General features: G+C 50.2%; 2 non-coding genes across 2 annotated transcripts; one reads left to right on the plus strand and one right to left on the minus strand.

The window, feature by feature from the left end:
* Positions 1 to 16,744: 16,744 nt before the first annotated feature.
* On the plus strand, positions 16,745 to 16,826 carry TRNAS-AGA (transfer RNA serine (anticodon AGA)). The gene has a single exon. It is a non-coding gene; the product is annotated as a tRNA-Ser (tRNA).
* Positions 16,827 to 17,382: 556 nt separating this feature from the next.
* Positions 17,383 to 17,464, minus strand: TRNAS-CGA (transfer RNA serine (anticodon CGA)). The gene has a single exon. It is a non-coding gene; the product is annotated as a tRNA-Ser (tRNA).
* Between the last annotated feature and the right edge of the window lie 935 nt (positions 17,465 to 18,399).

The following is an 18,399-nucleotide window of genomic DNA, read 5'->3' on the forward strand; positions in this document are numbered from 1 at the left end:
CGAACACTACCACCGCTCCAGAGAACTCCTCGGCGATCTCGGTGCTCGCGGCCGCAGTTCGTGCCGCGTTGGACTTCCTCCCTCGCGACTGTCCGGTTCGCCCGCTCTGCATAGCAGCGCTGGCTACGCAACAAGCTCTGACACAGCATGGCGAGTAAAAACTGTGCACGGCGGCCGCGCATCCTTCAGTGGAACTGTCGTTCTTTGCGCCGCCGTCACAGTGAGCTCGCTGAGTACTTGCTGCTCAACGAGTACGACATCGACGCACTACAGGAGGCTTATGTACGCGGAAGCGAATGTAGACTCACTGGTTACTCGAGCTACCACTGTACAGCGAGGTGTCAAGTGCGCGATTGCGACTTAGATGTGTGCTGCGACCCCACACATCCTCCCGCCCGTTCTTACGCCTCCATCTACGTGCGCAATGGACTCTCACATTGCACTGTTGATGTTTCCGACACCTTGTGCAGTGAGGTTGAATGTGTGGCGGTTAAAGTGCGCCTCGGGCAGTGCGACACAGCAGTGGCGTGTGTTTATGTCCATCCTGTCCACAGGTGGGACACGACATTTGTGACCCGTTTGGTGCGACGCCTACAAAGTGACTGTGTGATCTGCGGAGACTTCAACTCGCACCATACGGCTTGGGGGAGTGACCACATAGACTGCAGAGGCAGAGACCTGTTGGATGCCATTGCTGCGACAGGCCTGCTTATTATAAATACGGGCTGTCCGACTTTCGTCCGTCGCTGCGTAAAGAGCAGTGCCATAGACCTTTCACTTGTGAGTGACCATTGCCGGTACGAATGGAAGAGGGAGGCAGACACGTGGGGCTCAGATCATTACCCCCTCCACCTAGAGCCACTTGATCGGCGCCGCGCGGGCACGCGCACATACACTGTCACTGACTGGCCACGTTTTCGGCAACTTTCGGCTGCCTCCCCACCTTCCGGTGTCGCCTACTTCTCGCACGTCGCCCGCTGCGTCGAAGCGGCCTCGCGCAAGTGCACAGTGCCAGTGGGAACACCAGCTCCGGACATAAAACTTCTTAATTTACGCGCGGCTCGCCGGAGGCTCCAGCGCCGTGCGACTAAAACTGACCGCAAGGAGCACTGGACACTGTATAATCGCCTTGACGCCGTGTGTTGCCGACACGCACGGCAAAGACGCGACCGCTCCTGGGGCAGTCTATGTGTCACGCTGGACGACCCGCGACGCTCCGCGCGTGCGTGGAGGATATTCAGTGCCGTCCTCTGCCCCGTTGAGTTACGTTTCCCAGCTCTCGCCATTGCTGTTGCACATTGTATCACTTACCAGCAACTGGCCGAGCTACTGGCTGACACCCTCTGCCTCAGCGCTCCTGAAAGCTTGCCCGAGGTTCCCCAACTCCCGCTGCACCATCGCCGAGAGTGGTACAAACCTCGCCGCTTTTTCCTCACCACCAGCATGCGCAATCAAGTACGTGCTTTATGCACTGAGGATTTCACTCTCGGGGAGTTGCGCCTGGCTTTGGCGTCGCGCAAACGGCGCTCAGCGCCAGGCGCTGACGGCGTGACATACCAGATGCTTCGCAACATCGATCAGTCCCAGCTCCCAGTGCTCTTGGCCGCCTACAACGACGTGTGGCGCACGGGGATAGTGCCGCAAGAGTGGCGCGAAGCCATCGTCATCCCCGTGCTCAAGAAGGGCAAACCCGCCTCGGAGCCAGCGTCCTATCGCCCTGTTTCCCTTACCGCCGCAGCGGGCAAGCTCTTCGAGGCCATGGCACTGAGGAGACTTGAATGGATTGCCGAGGCACTGGATGTTTTCTCGCCTTCGCAGTGTGGCTTCCGCCGTTCGCGTGCTACTGCCGACGCCCTTGCGGACGTCATCGCAACGCTAGAGGAGGCACAGCACAAAGGAGAGGCCGGGTACCTCATCCTGTTAGACATCAAGGCGGCATTCGACTCCCTGCCACACCCCACCATCTTGAACGCGGTGCGCGATCTCGGAGTGACCGGTCTCCTCTTCACGTACATCGCTTCCTTCCTCGGCGGCAGAACGATGCGTGTGCGCGTCGGTGGAGTCCTTAGTGAGCCGCGTCCCGTGAGTGTCGGTGTTCCGCAGGGTAGTGTGCTCAGCCCCTTCTTGTTCAATCTCGCCCTGGCTGACATCGACGATTACATCCCCCGTGCTCTTCCCTGTGATGTGCGCGTGGCGGTCTACGCGGACGACATTGCGGTGTTCGCGACGGGACCTGTGCCCAGTGGCCGGTGTACTCGCACCAGTGTCCAAACCGTCCTGGATTCTATTGACGCGTTCATCACGGGCAGGGGGATGACGCTTTCACCGGCGAAGACGGAGGCGATGCTGCTGCACCCCAGTTATGGCGCCCAGCGCCACACACCGAAGTTCACTCTCCAAACGATCCCCATCCCTTGGAAGAGGCGAGTGACCTACCTCGGAGTGCAGCTGGACCAACGCCTCAACTGGTCACCAGCGGTCAGCGACCAGCTTCGAAACGCGCGAAGGGTCGCCTCCGCCGCTAAGCGCTCCTTGCTCGCGGCAATGGATGCACACCGTCCCTAGCTCTCCGCATCTACAACGGAATGGCTGCGGCGCGCATTTTGTACGGCCTTCCTCTCGCAGCGCTTACGCGTTCCAACTGGGAGACACTGGACGCAGCGCATCGTATCGCGATTCGCCAGTTTTTCAGCTTGCCCAGATCATCTCAAATCGGCCCAACACTTGCTGAGGCGGGAGACATGCCACTGTCACTCCGGGCCGATCTTCGAGCGCTAAATCACATAGAGCGTATGAAACGCTCGCGCCACGGACAGCAGCTGGTATTCTGGCTCTCCTCACTTCCGCACTCACGGATGGGGCAATGCGCTGCGGCATTCTACGCCCTCATCCCGAGCTCACCGGATGTGAATGACTATAGTGCCCCGCCCTGCCACCATCGCCCTCTCAAGATTCGGACACAGTTACCGGGAGTGGCAAGCAAGCGGACGACGCCAGTGTGTGCACTTCGGCACGAAACTGCTGCCACTTTTGACGAACTCGCGGGACGACTCCTCGTCTTTACTGACGGTTCAGTGTTGAACGACGGGTGTGCCGCGGCTGCGTGTGTGGTGCCTTCGCTGGAGCTTCACAATCAGTGCCGCCTCGCCTGCGAGGCATCGTCGACGATAGCCGAATTCGCCGCGCTTGACCTCGCCGCCGATGCCCTCATTCAACTGAGAGCTCCGTCGGCTGCCGTTCTCTCGGACTCACGTGCTGCTCTCCAACTACTCGCGCAGGACGCCCGCAGACCTCCGGTTGCCACGCGCATCGCGCGAAAGCTCGAAGCAGTGCAGGACCTAGGATGTGATCTTGTGCTGCAATGGATACCAGCGCACGCTGGAATATCCGGCAACGAAGTGGCCGACGAGCTGGCCAAAGAAGCACACTCTCCGGGAACCCCTGTGACTACAGCGGTGAGCACATTCGACGTAGCAAGGCTTCGCACACGGGGCTCTGTCACCGCTCGCCACCCGGACCCACGAGTTGCGGCAGGGCAGCCACCACGCCCACTCCCGAAAACAGGATTTTCGAGAGAGGAGCGTGCCCTCCTTCTCCGCCTGCGCATCGGCTGCTACCGCACGGCGGAACGGGTTCACAGACAGTCGGGACGTGGAGACCCAAACTGCCGTCATTGCCCACAGCCCGAAACACTCCATCACATTATCTTCCAGTGTGAGGAGTATTCGGACGCGCGCAGATCACTATTCGATTCTTACAGCAAACTGGGACTCTGCACCAGCACTGTTGATGTGATTCTTTTTCCCCGTGCGCACGCATGCCTGGTGAAGCGCGCGCAAGCTGCCCTCATCACCTTCCTGAGGACTTCTGCGCTATTTGAGCGCTTGTGAACTGAAAGAACATTAGTGCCTCCCCATCGATGTCCACTGGACTCGTATTAGTGAGTGCTACGGTTTTCCGTACAGTGTTTTCCGTACAGAGATTACGCGCTTCGGCGAGTGCTTCACGCGCTTTGTACGACGCGCCAATCAAACCGTTGTCCTCCTCTCGATGACGATACCTCTCCGGCCCTTGGGAGCCTTCCTAGTCAGCTGTGCATGGCGCGTGGGGGCTTGTGAGTCCGTTGCGAAAGCAGAACGAATGACCCTCGCCTTTCTTTTTTTTTCTCTCTTTTCCAATCTTTCCCTCCCTATATCTTTTATTCCCCATATCCCATTCCTGTGCTGACCTGTTGAGGTGTCCTCGTAAGGAGAGACAGTTACGGGTCGGCACCTTTCTTTTCTTTTCTTCTGTTATAACCACTTATATATATATATATATATATATATGCACGGGGGCTGGGCTTGTTCGGGCACGTCATGCGCGCGTCACCACTTGGTCGTATGCCGGAGAGTGTGGGGGAGAGATTTGGCTTGCGAAGGCTACGCGGAGGAGCGGCAAGGGTTTCGAGATCGCCTCCTCTCACCCTCGTTTCGCGCCGCTCCAAAAAAAAACCAGTTTTCTCCGCTCGTAATGAACTGATTCGAAAAATGTTTGTGGCAAAACAATCCTCATCGGACACCCAACAACTTCCACTGTCTAACTAAAATTCGGTATGGGGTCTGGTGAGTGGCCCATTAAGGATGGTTCCGTGTACGTGTCGGCCAATGTGTGGCGGGGGAACTAGATTATGTGTTTTTGCCATGTGTTTTTTGCCCCTTGGAAGAGACACAAGAGTGTCGCCCGACGCTCATGCTGCACTCCGAAAATCTGTCTATACCACTTTTCTTGAGTTGGTGGTTTTGTGCATCGGCTTGACCTGTCAACGGTAATATGCATGCCTATGGTATAGGCACCGTCCGCTGACCAGGGGAGCCGACACTAGCCCATGCTAAATTCACTGACGTTGGCCGTTAGGGGCACGCTGAAAAGAGACGCGCGCGCACGTCCCCGTGTATCCCTGCTGCAATCCGCCCATTCACGCGGGCAGGGAGACGCGGACATCGCATTCCATTTTGACTGAACCCAACCGATTAATGCGTTTTTTCTCCGCTAGGCATTGCGTTTTGGCGCTTCAGTCACTCTGGAAAACTCGACTGCACCGTGCCTATACTGCATTTTCTGCCATGATCGGCATCTTGCCACCCGCTCATGTACCGTCGCCCCGCCACAGGACAAAGTTTCGTTCGCATGTACGCGACAAAACATCCCTCGATACAACGACAAACACAGAACTTACACACCGTATGACCGCAGAAAGACTTTCAGGGGCGAATCTTCTTGAAGCGGCACCCGTTCGTCCCTCGTAGTCGTAGTCATAGGGTGTAACAAGTGTTACATTTTGGCCTGCAAGGTGGTGCCGGTAGGAGATTTCTCCTGTGCTTTGTTGAACAATAAAAAGTTCGCGGCGTGCGCGTTAACTAAAAGCCGAATGCTCCTGTCTCTCTTTCCCCATTAGCAGCCATTGGCATTACATCGAGCACTATCTGACAGCAAAAGGTCGCTACGTTATACTCGCTGGGCGTAACCTCCTTGGTTTTCGAAAGGTTTAGCGAGCGTTTGGTCGCAGTGCCATGAATACAGTGAACTAGAATATACCAAGAACTCGAAGCGGTTAAAGGTAGGAAGTAGAACGAAGCGCAAGCCGTAAGAAAGTGCGCGTGTGCCACCCCTCGTTTAGTCCTTGGAATGTCCGTTGGATGGCGGTGCTTCTATATGGGAAATATATGATAAAAAAATGCGAGATGGTGGTACTTGGAGTTCTGAATAGATGGACGAACGGACACACAGACAGATGCATGGATGGACGCATGAACGGACGCAGGCGCGGATGCATGGACGAACGCAGGGACGGACGCACGAACTGACGCACGCATGGACGGGTGAATGGACGCATAGACGGTTACACAGACGTACGCAGGAACGGACGGAAGCAAGAACGAATGGGCGGACGAATGCTTCGCCCCACTCCGCATAATTCACTCCGTGGATGTGCTGCCATTTTTTTTTTTTTGCACTGACCTGTGAACCCTGCAGGTGCAGTTAAGAGCAAACCTCATAAGCGCGAAAATGCACGCGACAGCGACGAGCGACGCTATGAGCGACGAAACAGGGCGTTCGCACGACGTGTCGCGTGCTCGTTTTCGCGCGATCGCTCGATTCTCCAGATTTGGAAACCGTCGCTCGTCGCCCGGAAGTGCTGGGCTCAGGCAGCCAATAGCGAAAAACCGTGAAAGACAAAGACTACATAGGTGCATGTGGCCCTTCCCGAGTCACGTATGCGCAACAAGAAATAAAGCAATGTTTATTACGCATGTGCATATAAAAAAGTGCTGCAAGGCAATAATAAACACTTTCCGTTTCATCACACAACAATATATCTTATTTTTAAATTGCACACCACTCGTACGCGGTTTTCTTGGTGCGAGTAGACGGCCTCATGCCAGCAACTGTGGAATTCGCTCGCCGAAGCCGTCGCGTGAATGAGGTTTGCCTGCGCTGGCGACTGATCGCGCGAAGACGATCTACGTCGCTCGTCGCTGTCGCGTGCATTTTCGCGCTTATGAGGTTTGGCCTCATGCGTCGCCGTCCCACGCTAAATAATTCACGAACTTGTCTGCACCACGATAATTGCACCATATTTCAGCAACATACTAATTATCATCTAAATTCCAACCCAAACGCAGACAGCATCCTATATAACCTTCAACGAACATATATACATGCTTAGTCGAGTGCTCAATCGTCACTGCACTCGCGCACTTATGTCGTGGCAACGGAAACCGCTGCTTCTTGACATTCTGGATGTCGTCAGTTTGCGCCAAAAAGTAAGAAAAAATGAAGAAACATGAAGTAAACTTACCGTGGTCGTCTCTATCGTGGACCAGCATGACATCGGTTGGTTGGTTGGTTGTTCCTCGGAGTCCTGGCGCAACGCACGTACCACGGAGGATCGGCCACGAAACGAAAGGTGCCTCACTTGTGAGATCGAATTGTTTTACGAGCCGGGTTATTTACTTAAATAGGGATATTTAAACAAATAAATGTTGCGAAAATGCCACCACATGTTGTAGAAGACGCAGTGGAGGACACCATGCGCCGAGTGCACACATCAGCGATGAGACGTGTACTGTCTGCACAACGCATCGCTCACTGGAAACATGAAGGCCTGGAAAGAACCAACGTTGGTCTGTGCGTCTCGCGTTTGGAACTGGAGGTGCGTCTAGAAGGCCGGACGCATTTGGCGTCTGGCCTTGCAGGCAGACGCAAGGTGCGTCCGCCTGAAACGCGCGTCGCGTTTAAACGCGCGTCTCACATGCCAAATGCGAGACGCGCAACCAATGTTGGACTGTGCGTCTCGCGTTTGGAACTGGAGGTGCGTCTAGAAAGCGGACGCAAGGGGCGTCCGCGTGAAACGCGCGTCTCACATGCCAAACGCGAGACGCGCGTTCCTGACAGGCCGTGGAGTGGCTGACGATTAAAATCAACATTATTGGGGAGCTCGTCGTCGAGTTCACCGTGTTGCTCGTTTTTCCCTCTACAGTGTGACGCGTTTTATGTAGCTTTACAATGGCGCTGAGCTGACAGTGGAGAGATCTTGTACGCGTTTCACATTCTGACGGAGGCGCTCCCTTCCATCGAGTCCTACGTCATTGGCCCATTTGAGTTGTGACGAATGCCGTGACACTCTAAGTTACGTGATCCAGGGCGTCACGTGACTGTTTTCATTTTTTTTCTCGGACTGAGGCGAAGGAATGGTAGGAGCGACCGTCCGGAATCACAGTGTAAGAAATACACCGAGTCCGGAACGAAAAAGATGGATTGCAATGCTGCCAGGCGGCATGAATTGGAGTGAAATGTAAGCGCTTGGCACCTTCTCATTATCTGGCCACTTTGAGAACATGGTGTTTCCTTTCTCTGACATGTTTGTGCCTGTTTGATAGCGGCAGCGTCGTGGTGGGCCTTGTGAGCTTGCCTGCACCACCAGGCATGCCACTTGTCGGTTTTTGTTTTTGTTTTCTGGGTAGGCCCTTCATGGTTAAGCGCATCATTGAGCACCGGCTGCAGCCACTGCCCGTCAGCGATGTTGAAGCCTTGCCCCAGATCGATAGCATTCGCGGCGAGCTGGGGATGATTCCCCATGAAGGCCAGCACCATCGCACACTGACTCTCAGAAACGTGGAGGAGTCGCTCTTGTTGGCCGCCGGCTGAGGGCGATTTCCGCCATGATTTCACTCGACTGAGCCAACGGCTTCGAAAGTCGCGCCGTTTGAATTTCAATAGTAGTGGAGGCATGAGTAGAGTAATTGATTAGAACAAGGTCGTACCAAGCGCCACCCCTAAACGTCCCGCTAAATTGCGGGGTTGCCTAGCGTCATTTAAAAACAAAAAGGAAAAAAATATGTTTCAATTGCGCAGCATTACATGTTCAACGTATGAAAATGCGTGCCAGCACATTTTAGTAGTGAGCAATAATAGTTAAACATTCCTTAACATGTTAGAAACACGTCCCAGCTTGCTATACAGTACACAAGGAGACATCAACTTTGTGACTCAGGCCCTCATTTCCCTCATTGTCTGTTCGCTTTCCCTCGTCCTCGGGACCGATGCAGACTGCCCACTTTTTGACGTAAAGAACGGATCGCCTCCATTCAAATTTAGAACGCGTACAAGATAGCACCACAGGCTTCTACCTAAAAAAGAAAAGTCAAAGCATATCCACGGAGTGAATGATGATGAGTGGGACGAAGCGTCCTCCGGCCATTCGCCCATCGGTCCATCCGTCCGCGCTTCCATCCGTACGCCCATTCGTGCTTCCGTCCATGCGTACGTGCTTTTTTATATTCGTCTGTTAGTCCGTCTGTTCGTGCATGCTTCCGTTCGTCTGTCTGTCCGTCCATTCGGCTCTGCTTCCGTGAGTCCGTCCGTCCATGCTTCCGTCCATCTGTCTTCCCACTATCTATCTATCTATCTATCTATCTATCTATCTATCTATCTATCTATCTATCTATCTATCTATCTATCTATCTGTCTGTCTGTCTGTCTGTCTGTCTGTCTGTCTGTCTGTCTGTCTGTCTGTCTGTCTGCCTGTCTGTCTGTCTGTCTGTCTGTCTGTCCGTCTGTCTGTCTGTCTGTCTGTCTGTCTGTTTGATGCACGGACGGACGGAATCAAGAACGAACGGACGGCCAGAAGCGCGGACGGACTGATGAACGCTTCGCCCCACTCATCATCATTCACTCCGTCGATATGCTGTGATTTTTTTACATTCCCCCGGTCCGTGCGCACGCCTGTCAACCACTGTTCTTGCGCAACGCGTACTACGCTCTTGTGGGCCGCGTAAGAGAGCGAAGCCAATCGTCTCTTGCAGACCGTATTATTGCATTGCCGGTTCACGTGTGCTGCTGCACTCTGCTGCATTCTCTAACAAGGACCGTTGTGGGATATCCCGCACCAACAAACATGTAGGCCATGACACGTCGAGGTTGAGAATGGATTTTCATTGCATTTTTCCGGGTCGCCGAGGCGGCTACTCGGGTGCTCCGAAGAAGTCCGTCGTTTACCCCTCCCGAGGATGATGATCTCCGCAGAAAACGAGGGAGCGTAGCCTCCGGAGGGTGGACAAGCCTCTGAATGAAACTTCCCCGACGTGCGAACATCGTTTCGAGCCAAGATATATCCTGTGCGATTATGTGCACGTGATAAATGGCAGTGAAGTGAGCATTTCCCGAGGATAGCCATCACTCGTTCCTGATGCCGTGCTAACGCTTTTTTCAGGTTGTCCACGCAGTAACTGACCTGGTAATTTTACGTTTGCGTGAACCAGTAAGCAAACGCGCGTTAGAAGCAACCACATCTGCAGCTCGGCAAGAGTTTGCGACGGCCCGACAATGCTGCCGAAGCTCGCATGGACGGACGGACGGACGGACGGACGGACGGACGGACGGATGGATGGATGGATGGATGGATGGATGGATGGATGGATGGATGGATGGATGGATGGATGGATGGATGGACGGGACTTTTCAATCATGCAAATTCTCCACATGTCAGTCTCCATTTCCTTCACTTTCTTCTTAACCGATAGTTATTTTTGGTTTGGCCACCTGCTGTTTTCTAAGTATTTACCAGTCAATTTCCTGGTTTGCTTCCTCCATTTTGTATCGACATTCTTCATGTACAAGTAGCTGAAAACCTTCCTAGCCCAACGCTCCTCCCCCATTTCTCTCAATCGCTTCTCAAGTTTTATCTTGCTGCTAGCTTCCCTGCCCTCAAATGATGTCCATCCCGTATCACCTCGTACTCCCCGATTTGGTGCACCCCCGTGAGCTCCTAAGGCAAGCCTACCTATTCCACGTTGCTTAATTTCTAATCTTGCTTGAACTTCTGATCTCATGAACAAGACCGCATTGCTGAACGTCAGACCAGGAACCATGACCCTTTTCCATCATATCATATAACATCATATATATTGTGATTCCACAGTGCCCTGTTTTTCATTACCGCTGCATTCCTGTTACCTTTAGTCATCACGTATATTTCGACGCTGCCACCTGGCGATGCCACCAGGTGGCAGCGTCGCCACCTGGCGGCAGCCGCGTGAAAACTGACGCTGCAGAGCCCGGCCGGTCGCGCCTCGAGGGTATATTCTAGTTCACTTTGAACGGATTCTTGGAGTCAATGGGACGTGAAGAATTTAGAAGGTACTGTCTGTCTGGGCATATCTTTCTTTCATTTCCTGCCGCGGGCCTTGATATCCCAAGTCATTCACGACGTTGCGTCGTAACTCGAAACACAGTTCTCTCTCTTTTCCGCTCTCGTATGACATGCTTTAGCTCGAGGAAGAGAATACAGCGATCTTAAGAAAGGAGGAATAATACCATGCGCAGCCTTTCTCCGAGGAAGCCGTCCATTTAATTACTACTCGGATTGGTTATAAACTAACTAAAGAACATGCGCAGCCGCACATCTTCTGTCAACGTTATGGTATATAGCCTCAGTTCGGCAGCGGGACTTCCGGCAGAATCACAGCGGGCGCGTCGGCAAAGGCGATTCTTCGAGGTTGTTCGGCACTACCTTCAAAACATGGGACTCAACAGCTGGCTGTAGAATGTGCGTGCTCCTCGTCACGTCTGATGGTTACTGTAACAAACACAACTACTACGGAGCACTGGGCTTGGGACGGCTTACAGCTCTCCCATAGTAGAGTACCGAGTACTCTTAAATCGTTAAGCACTCTTTCTAAACAAAGTTACTACTACCGCCAGACCAGGGAACACGTCTCTCCACTTTCTACTCTCTGCAATTTCATTCCTCTACCTTTAAGTTCCTGCTGAAACGCTATAGCAGTCCTCTGCAAGCAGGCCTAATATGTGTACTAATTTCTTATGAAACGAGCGATTATTATTATTATTATTATTATTATTATTATTATTATTATTATTATTATTATTATTATTATTATTATTATTATTATTATTATTATTATTATTATTATTATTATTATTATTATTATTAGAAATGACTACGTTTTTTGTCTTTAGTGACCTCCCCGACAGTGTTTTTTTTTTTCTGTGTGACGAAACGCAGGCTATAGACGAAATGTCCTAAAGTCACTTTAACGCTGTGCACCATTTGTACATTGACTATTTTTCTTGCTTCTTTCATGCCGGGTATGATATGTCGAAAGATTGCTTAATCCTTATCTCAGCATTCTCCTGTTTAGGTGGTACTGCTTCCGCTATAGTTTGATTCTTGTATTTTATTGTGCTGTAAGTGTAGTGTAAACGAGTTGCATGACTTTCCTTGATCATTTTACCTTACGAGCTCCCCAATATGTATGTCATCTCTCGTTTGCCGATATGCTAGGCCTATAGTCACCTGAGCCACCGTCTGGCTTCGACAGGCGTGTTATCTGTGTTGTACGCAAGATGACAGTAAAGATTAAAATTAATATTAATATGAATACTAATAGTATGATAATATTATCTGCTGTCTAACATTCCAAAAGCACGATATGATTATGAGGGACGCCATGTGGATGGCTCCGAAAATTTGCACCGCACAATAAAGCTTTTTTTTTTTCATTGAAATGCAGCTGCCGCGACCGTATTCGAATCCGCGACTTTCGGGTCAGCAGCCGATCACAGTGACGCGGCGCACGCAATTAAATAACGGGACACTGGTTCTGTGTTGGCACCACGTTCGGTGTCAAGATATTTACACATACGCAGTAAACAGCCACTTATATTAACCGGGATAGCGGGATCGAAGTGCGCATGCGCAGTAACGCACGTGCCCCGTACCGCTCACCGTGCGCACGCTATTTTTTCAGATTTAACGTTACCGTGTTAGCGTAGTTTATGTAGTGTACGTAAAACACGGCGGCGGTTTCGGACGCCCGCTTCGATGTGATTTTGGCGTAGTTGTTGAAAGATTCACTTCGCTCGCAGCAAAGAACTCTTTCAAATGGCTTCGATTGGCTTCAGTTGGCTTCGATGACCGACTATTACGGATAAGTTAGCTTGGTTTTTGAAATAGCTTCCGATTTCGAACGTCTCTAGGCCTAACTAGAAAATCTATGTAAACAAATCAGCTACATGTATGTTTTCTTGTTGTGTGCGTGGTTCAGAGCTATTTATTTTCATTGTTACTAAAAGAAAAACTTGTGACATTGCTTTGAGTGGTGAGTCCAGCAAGCATTTTAGTTTTCTTTTCCTTTTCAATGTTCTTTAACATATTCACCCTCGAATAGGTGGCGCCTCCATCTCAGCTAAGTCACAGAAACCTCGTAAACGCTATCCCGCTAAACTACAAAGCACTGTCCGCAACGAACGTGTCAGGCACGTTAACGCTATTCCCTCAACCCAACCGCTATACGCTAACGGTAAACTATAACTGTCTAATATCGAGGCAAGAACTTGCTACCTCAATGTTCATAAGCAGCACTACGAGTTTACTAGACCACTGGAGACTGGCAGCTGAACCCTGATAGAGTAAATTAAAATGTAAATAATCAGTTTCTATTCGGAGCCCAAGTTCGCCAGAATGGGCGTACGAAATATTATTTGGGAAAAGGCCCCGGGGTCTGACCCCCACTAATTATGTTCGTGCGTCAATTTGTATGTCTGCATTTATTTATTTATTTTTTACATATACTGCAGCCCTATGTTGGGCTATAGCCAGAATAGGAGCGTTATTAAAGCCAGTAAGACAAAAATAAAAAAACACAAAAAATTAGTTCAAGTAGTCGATCAAATACACACACGTACAAAATGCAAACATCTCGTGAAAATATTCTGAAGACCGCGATCCCTGCCCCCGCTCCAGCAATATCGAATGCATGCCTTTATGTATTATACCACATGGTGTAAGCAATACGTTGGGAAATACGGTATACTAACCATGGTTGAAGTGTCAGCATACATAGCACATTCTCAATTTTCCCGTTTTCTCACTGCGCGGCTCCTCATACGTCACTCAAACGCTGTAACTATCACTAAAATTAACATTGCACCGCTTCGTACCGCAGTGGACGCAATGGAGTAGGTAGAGTCGTTTCAACGTGCGACTGCCCAAAGCGCAGCCAATCAGGAGCGTGCGCACTGGCTCTGGAAAGAAGCACGGAAATCCGAACGTTTGTTCCGGATTGTAGAGTTTCAATAGAGCCTGGTTTCATCAAGGAATCTCAGTTATCGCGAACAACGGGGTAATAATAAGCCAAGCAATTTTTGCCGATTTCGCGACTTTTCAAGACGTGGTCCAAGTGCCGCCGAGCGCTGCCATGAGTGTGTTTGTGAGCTCGTACGACAGATGACGCTAGGGCGCCACAATCCCACTAGTTGGCTTGCCTGATCGTCCTTGATAAAAGTGCTCTTCAATCGTTAACGTAAATTAGGTGAAAGTAATTTTAAATATAAAGCCTATTTTTGTAAGTTTCTTGTCTTTATAGTGTTTATTAAAAAAATATTTCTTTAAACAATATTAGGGACCATTCAACGCACGGTATGGCGCTGTATGTGGGCGAGGATTCGAGAAAGGGGACGTTTCGCGGACGCTGACGTCACCTCTTAGAGACTGCGGTGATGCGAGTGTGCGGAGCTGCGCCACGCATTTCACAGCCGGCAACGCCTTAGGCAACGACGCATTTGTAATTTCGATTCCGGCCGAAGTAAACATTTTTCGCTCGCAAGTTTTCATCCCACACACTTCAATTGAAACAGAGAACGCAAAAGCATCCGCATTTTGTCGTAAATAAGTGCGTTAATATACGAAACAGGCGACTAAAAACACTCATATTGCACCGGCACGTTTGTTGTCAAAAGACGTAAACATTGTTGTTTTCACAGAAAAGAACGCCACATCAGATGCTTTTATGCTCAAGTATCTTACAAATATGTGATGTTTAACATTAATTGCATCTTGAAAGTTCAAATAATAGGCTTGAAAGCGATGAAAACACGCTTCAAAGGGTTCGCTATGCCGTGTTTTTGTTTTAGGCTTAGTACAACGTACAGCTGCTCCGTTTTTCACGCAGTACCCCTGCGACAATCTCCGGGCGGTGTGGGTCCTCCTCTCCACGTCCGGAAATAGGCGGGGCCCGCCAGCGGTCCTCTCCCGCCATTGAAAGCGAGCCTTGCGCTCGTACAATGTGAGTGAAAGGGCAACACCAGCCCCTCGGTAATATAAACACAATCATAGCGGTGGCGCGATGGAGAGGAGAGGCAGATGGTCGATGCGGCTGGCAGCGGCTGTCAGGCGAGGAATTGCCTGAATCGGCAGGCAAACCGTGCCCCGTTTTCCTGCTGTTGACGGCGTGGTTTCGCTGCTGCGAACACCGTCGTATGACGAGGGTAGAGCTAGGCAATGGTGATTATGCCACCAGAATGCCGGTCATAGAAGAGCAGGAAAAAATAGCCCAAATTTTGTCTGTGCATTCTTGAGACACCATAAGAAACCACAGGCATAAGGAGACTGCTCATAAATGGGCGAAATAGCATGGGCCACCACTTAGTAAGTCGAATGCACTTCACTGAACCTAAGCGCGTGGTTGAGTAACTCAATTGCGAAAGCTTACCTAAGCGTGATTGGCCACATTGCGTTTTTTTTTTTTCGGGCGCGAGCGCGAATTTGGTCAACCACGTGACCACAACGAGTTATTCCGAATCTTGATCGGTATTACGAAAATTGTGTCGCTTACACACATGTGTCAGTAAATTTATGAGGAAGTACATTCATATTAGCACATTCGAAAAGTAGTTCATTTGGACCCACGAAGACGGGTGCAGTGCGGCGCTCTGCAAAAGAGCTTCGCGAAGGATGTTTGAATTTCGTAATGAGCGATGATATCTCGGCCGGGATTCAGAAGTCGACGACGTCCCTCCTTTCCCTCTCGCGGCAAGGCCGCCCTGTATGCCACGAGCCCTCACCAACAGAGTACGGGAAAGCAAATACACATAAAACCGGTCGTGCCAGCTGTCTGTGGAGAAGGAAGGTCTGGGTCGCATTTCGAACCAAGCGCGCGACTCTACGGGGCGTTATCAGGAGCCACCAGCTGCTACGCTGACGCTGCGCGCCTCCCCCGTCCCTTTTCTGCTTTCTTTCTTTTTGGCGGATTCGAGCAAGGACGCGTGGCCACCCTTCCCCATGAGCAGGTGTGTTTGCAAGTGGCCTGTCTTGTGTGTGGCTGGTTTTTCAGTCCACGTGCTCAGAGCGTCCAGGTGGAGGTGCGGTGGTGTATGAAACGTCGTGCTACTTGAGACACCAGTATGCACCAGTCAGTGGCGCAACCAGACATTTTTTTTCTTATTCCTGGTGGAGGTTCACACATTTGTATGGTCGCGCACTTGTACATTTCGGTGATTGTATAAAAAATAGAAAATTTTCAAGGCGAGTTGAGCACTAGGTGCCCTTGGTTGCACCTATGGCGCCAGTGTCAGTTGCAGTTGCGAATGATTGCCCAACACCTTACGGCACGATTGGAGGACGGGGCGAATGAATGGGCTCGTTGCAGCGCACAGAATGCTGGCTAGAGACCACAGTGCAACCTTCACGAAAGGAAACAAGTCTGACAGTTTTAGTTACGTGACATTTTCAGTTTCCTTCGCCTGTTTGTAACTTGCAGTTTCTGTCGTTTTCCCAATCGATCAGGTTGCCCTGTCGGTCATTTTAAAGAGAGAGAGAGAGGGGGGGGGCGGGGGGCAAACATTTTATGTGCAGTAAACTCCTTTATCTGTGACACTTTTACTGGATCCATCTATGACTGCAGTTCGACAGAGTCAATAATGAAAGGGCGGTAGTAGAGCATACTAGAAAAATATTACAGTCTCTGTAATTTTTCACATTACCGCATGCGAAAACGAATACCCTAGGAGTGAAGAAAACCTGCTTTTTAGCATGAAGGGGGAAAAATGACGCTTTCAAATAGAAGAATATGACTTCTCTGCGTCTAGATAAATTTTACTGAATTAGGTAGCTACCTTTTCATTTGAAAAAGGCAAACGAAAGTATTCCTTTTTTTCATTTTGTTGTTCATTTTAGGATACGAGGAGCCGAGCATTCTACTGCTTGACCGTGTTGTTGCATCAGTTACACCGAGCCCCAGCGGAAGGTATTGGGGAAAAAAAAAAAGGAAAGTGGAAGCTTATTGCTATGCGAACAATGACATTGTTATCGCGTCGGCGCTCTTGAGATGTCGGGAGCACAATCGAACGTTTGTCGAGGTACTTCAGCGACCGATCGCCTACTCTTGCGCCCCTCAACGTGTGCGCAGTCGTGGCCGAGTGGTTAAGGCGATGGACTAGAAATCCATTGGGGTCTCCCCGCACAGGTTCGAATCCTGTCGACTGCGAACTTTTTTTCAAAAGCCCGTTTTTTTTTCTTATTTTATTGCGGTGACTTTTCATCGTCGTTAATTTCCGCAGCCTTGACACTTGTCTATTCAAACAAAAGGAATCGTGCGAAACTCCACCGCGTTTTATCGGCACTTCGGTGTGCAGGCAAGCCAAGCGAAGCCGCTGGCCAAGACGCTCGCCCGTAATTACGCCCGTAAGCGTAAGGCTTAGAGTAATTACGCCCGTAATTACGCCCGTAAGCGTAAGGCTTAGAGTAACGTAGTCGTGGACATTTTATTGGAGGTTAGATAAGGGGCATGTACGTCGCGTGCGCGTCCGTCCTTACGACGAATATGTTTATTGATTTTACTCTTCACATAAAGGGCTACCTCGCTTTTCGCGTACCGGAAATAACCACGTGATTCCGATTGTTGCAATTATGGCTATATAAAGTAAATGTCATCGCGAAAGCTGGCGCTTTCGCAACCTCAATGTGGGCTAAGTTTTAACCCGCGGAGAAAAAGTTTTAAAAATATGAAGTTTCAAAATTATGCACGCACAAAAAAAAAGTTACGCAGCCGACAGGATTCGAACCTGTGCGGGGAAACCCCAATGGATTTCGAGTCCATCGCCTTAACCACTCGGCCACGACTGCCCGATTGAGTTGATGCCGTCGTGCAGATGCAGAGTTAGCTTGGCAATCATCGCACCAGATGTAAGAATAAAAAAAAATGAAGAATACGTGTTGACAACCGTTCAACAGTTATCACGTTACGCATAGATCAAGTAATTCGACTTCGACATCGTAACATATAGCTTTGCAAATCGGTTCTTTAGCTGTTTTTTTTTTTCGTTGACAAAGTAAACACAAGTAATCTCGCATTCACGAATATTGATGTCACAATATTGATGGGGGTACTACGACTGAAAGAATTAACTCCCTATAGATATATGAAGAAGAACACATTTTTACTCTGTTTCTCTTCCTATCGGTGTACGAGATAAACCCTCTACTACGTCTCCTTGTCTTAAAAATTCAGGAAGCCGTGAACGTCAAGGTTATCTGGATGACCAGAGACTCCATTGATAAGACATGCCGAGAAGTGTATACATGTCTGATAAGCGAGACCGCCAGGGGTACATTTCATCTCGCAGCACGTTCCTCCATCAGGGATTCGGGGTTATCTGTTATCGCATGGAATTTGGTTGAAGGAAGGGGATGCGCGATAAGTGTCGATGAGTGCACATGAATACATATAACTGATCGAAGCCCGTAACGGGCTGTTTATTCCAAGCCTACAATCAATCTCGCTCCCGCGGAATTTGTGTGCATAGCGCCGTGAAGCATATTGCACTTGGCAAACTCGGTAAATATGATCAAAACTTCAATAAATTTAACCTTAATGCGAAAGCCCTGCATGTCTCACGTGAACGTGGCCTCGAAGGAAAAGTCAGCTGGGTTGTGCTATCGCAATCATCGGCCTTTATTGACTAAACCACAAATTTGGTTGAGCAAAATATGACTTCAACAAAGCCAGAAAATCAGTGGAAGATAGAATATTGAAGTGATGAAAAGTTCTAGGAACGCAG

Source organism: Rhipicephalus microplus, chromosome 9 (assembly GCF_043290135.1).
Source record: "Rhipicephalus microplus isolate Deutch F79 chromosome 9, USDA_Rmic, whole genome shotgun sequence".
Lineage (NCBI taxonomy): Eukaryota > Metazoa > Arthropoda > Arachnida > Ixodida > Ixodidae > Rhipicephalus > Rhipicephalus microplus.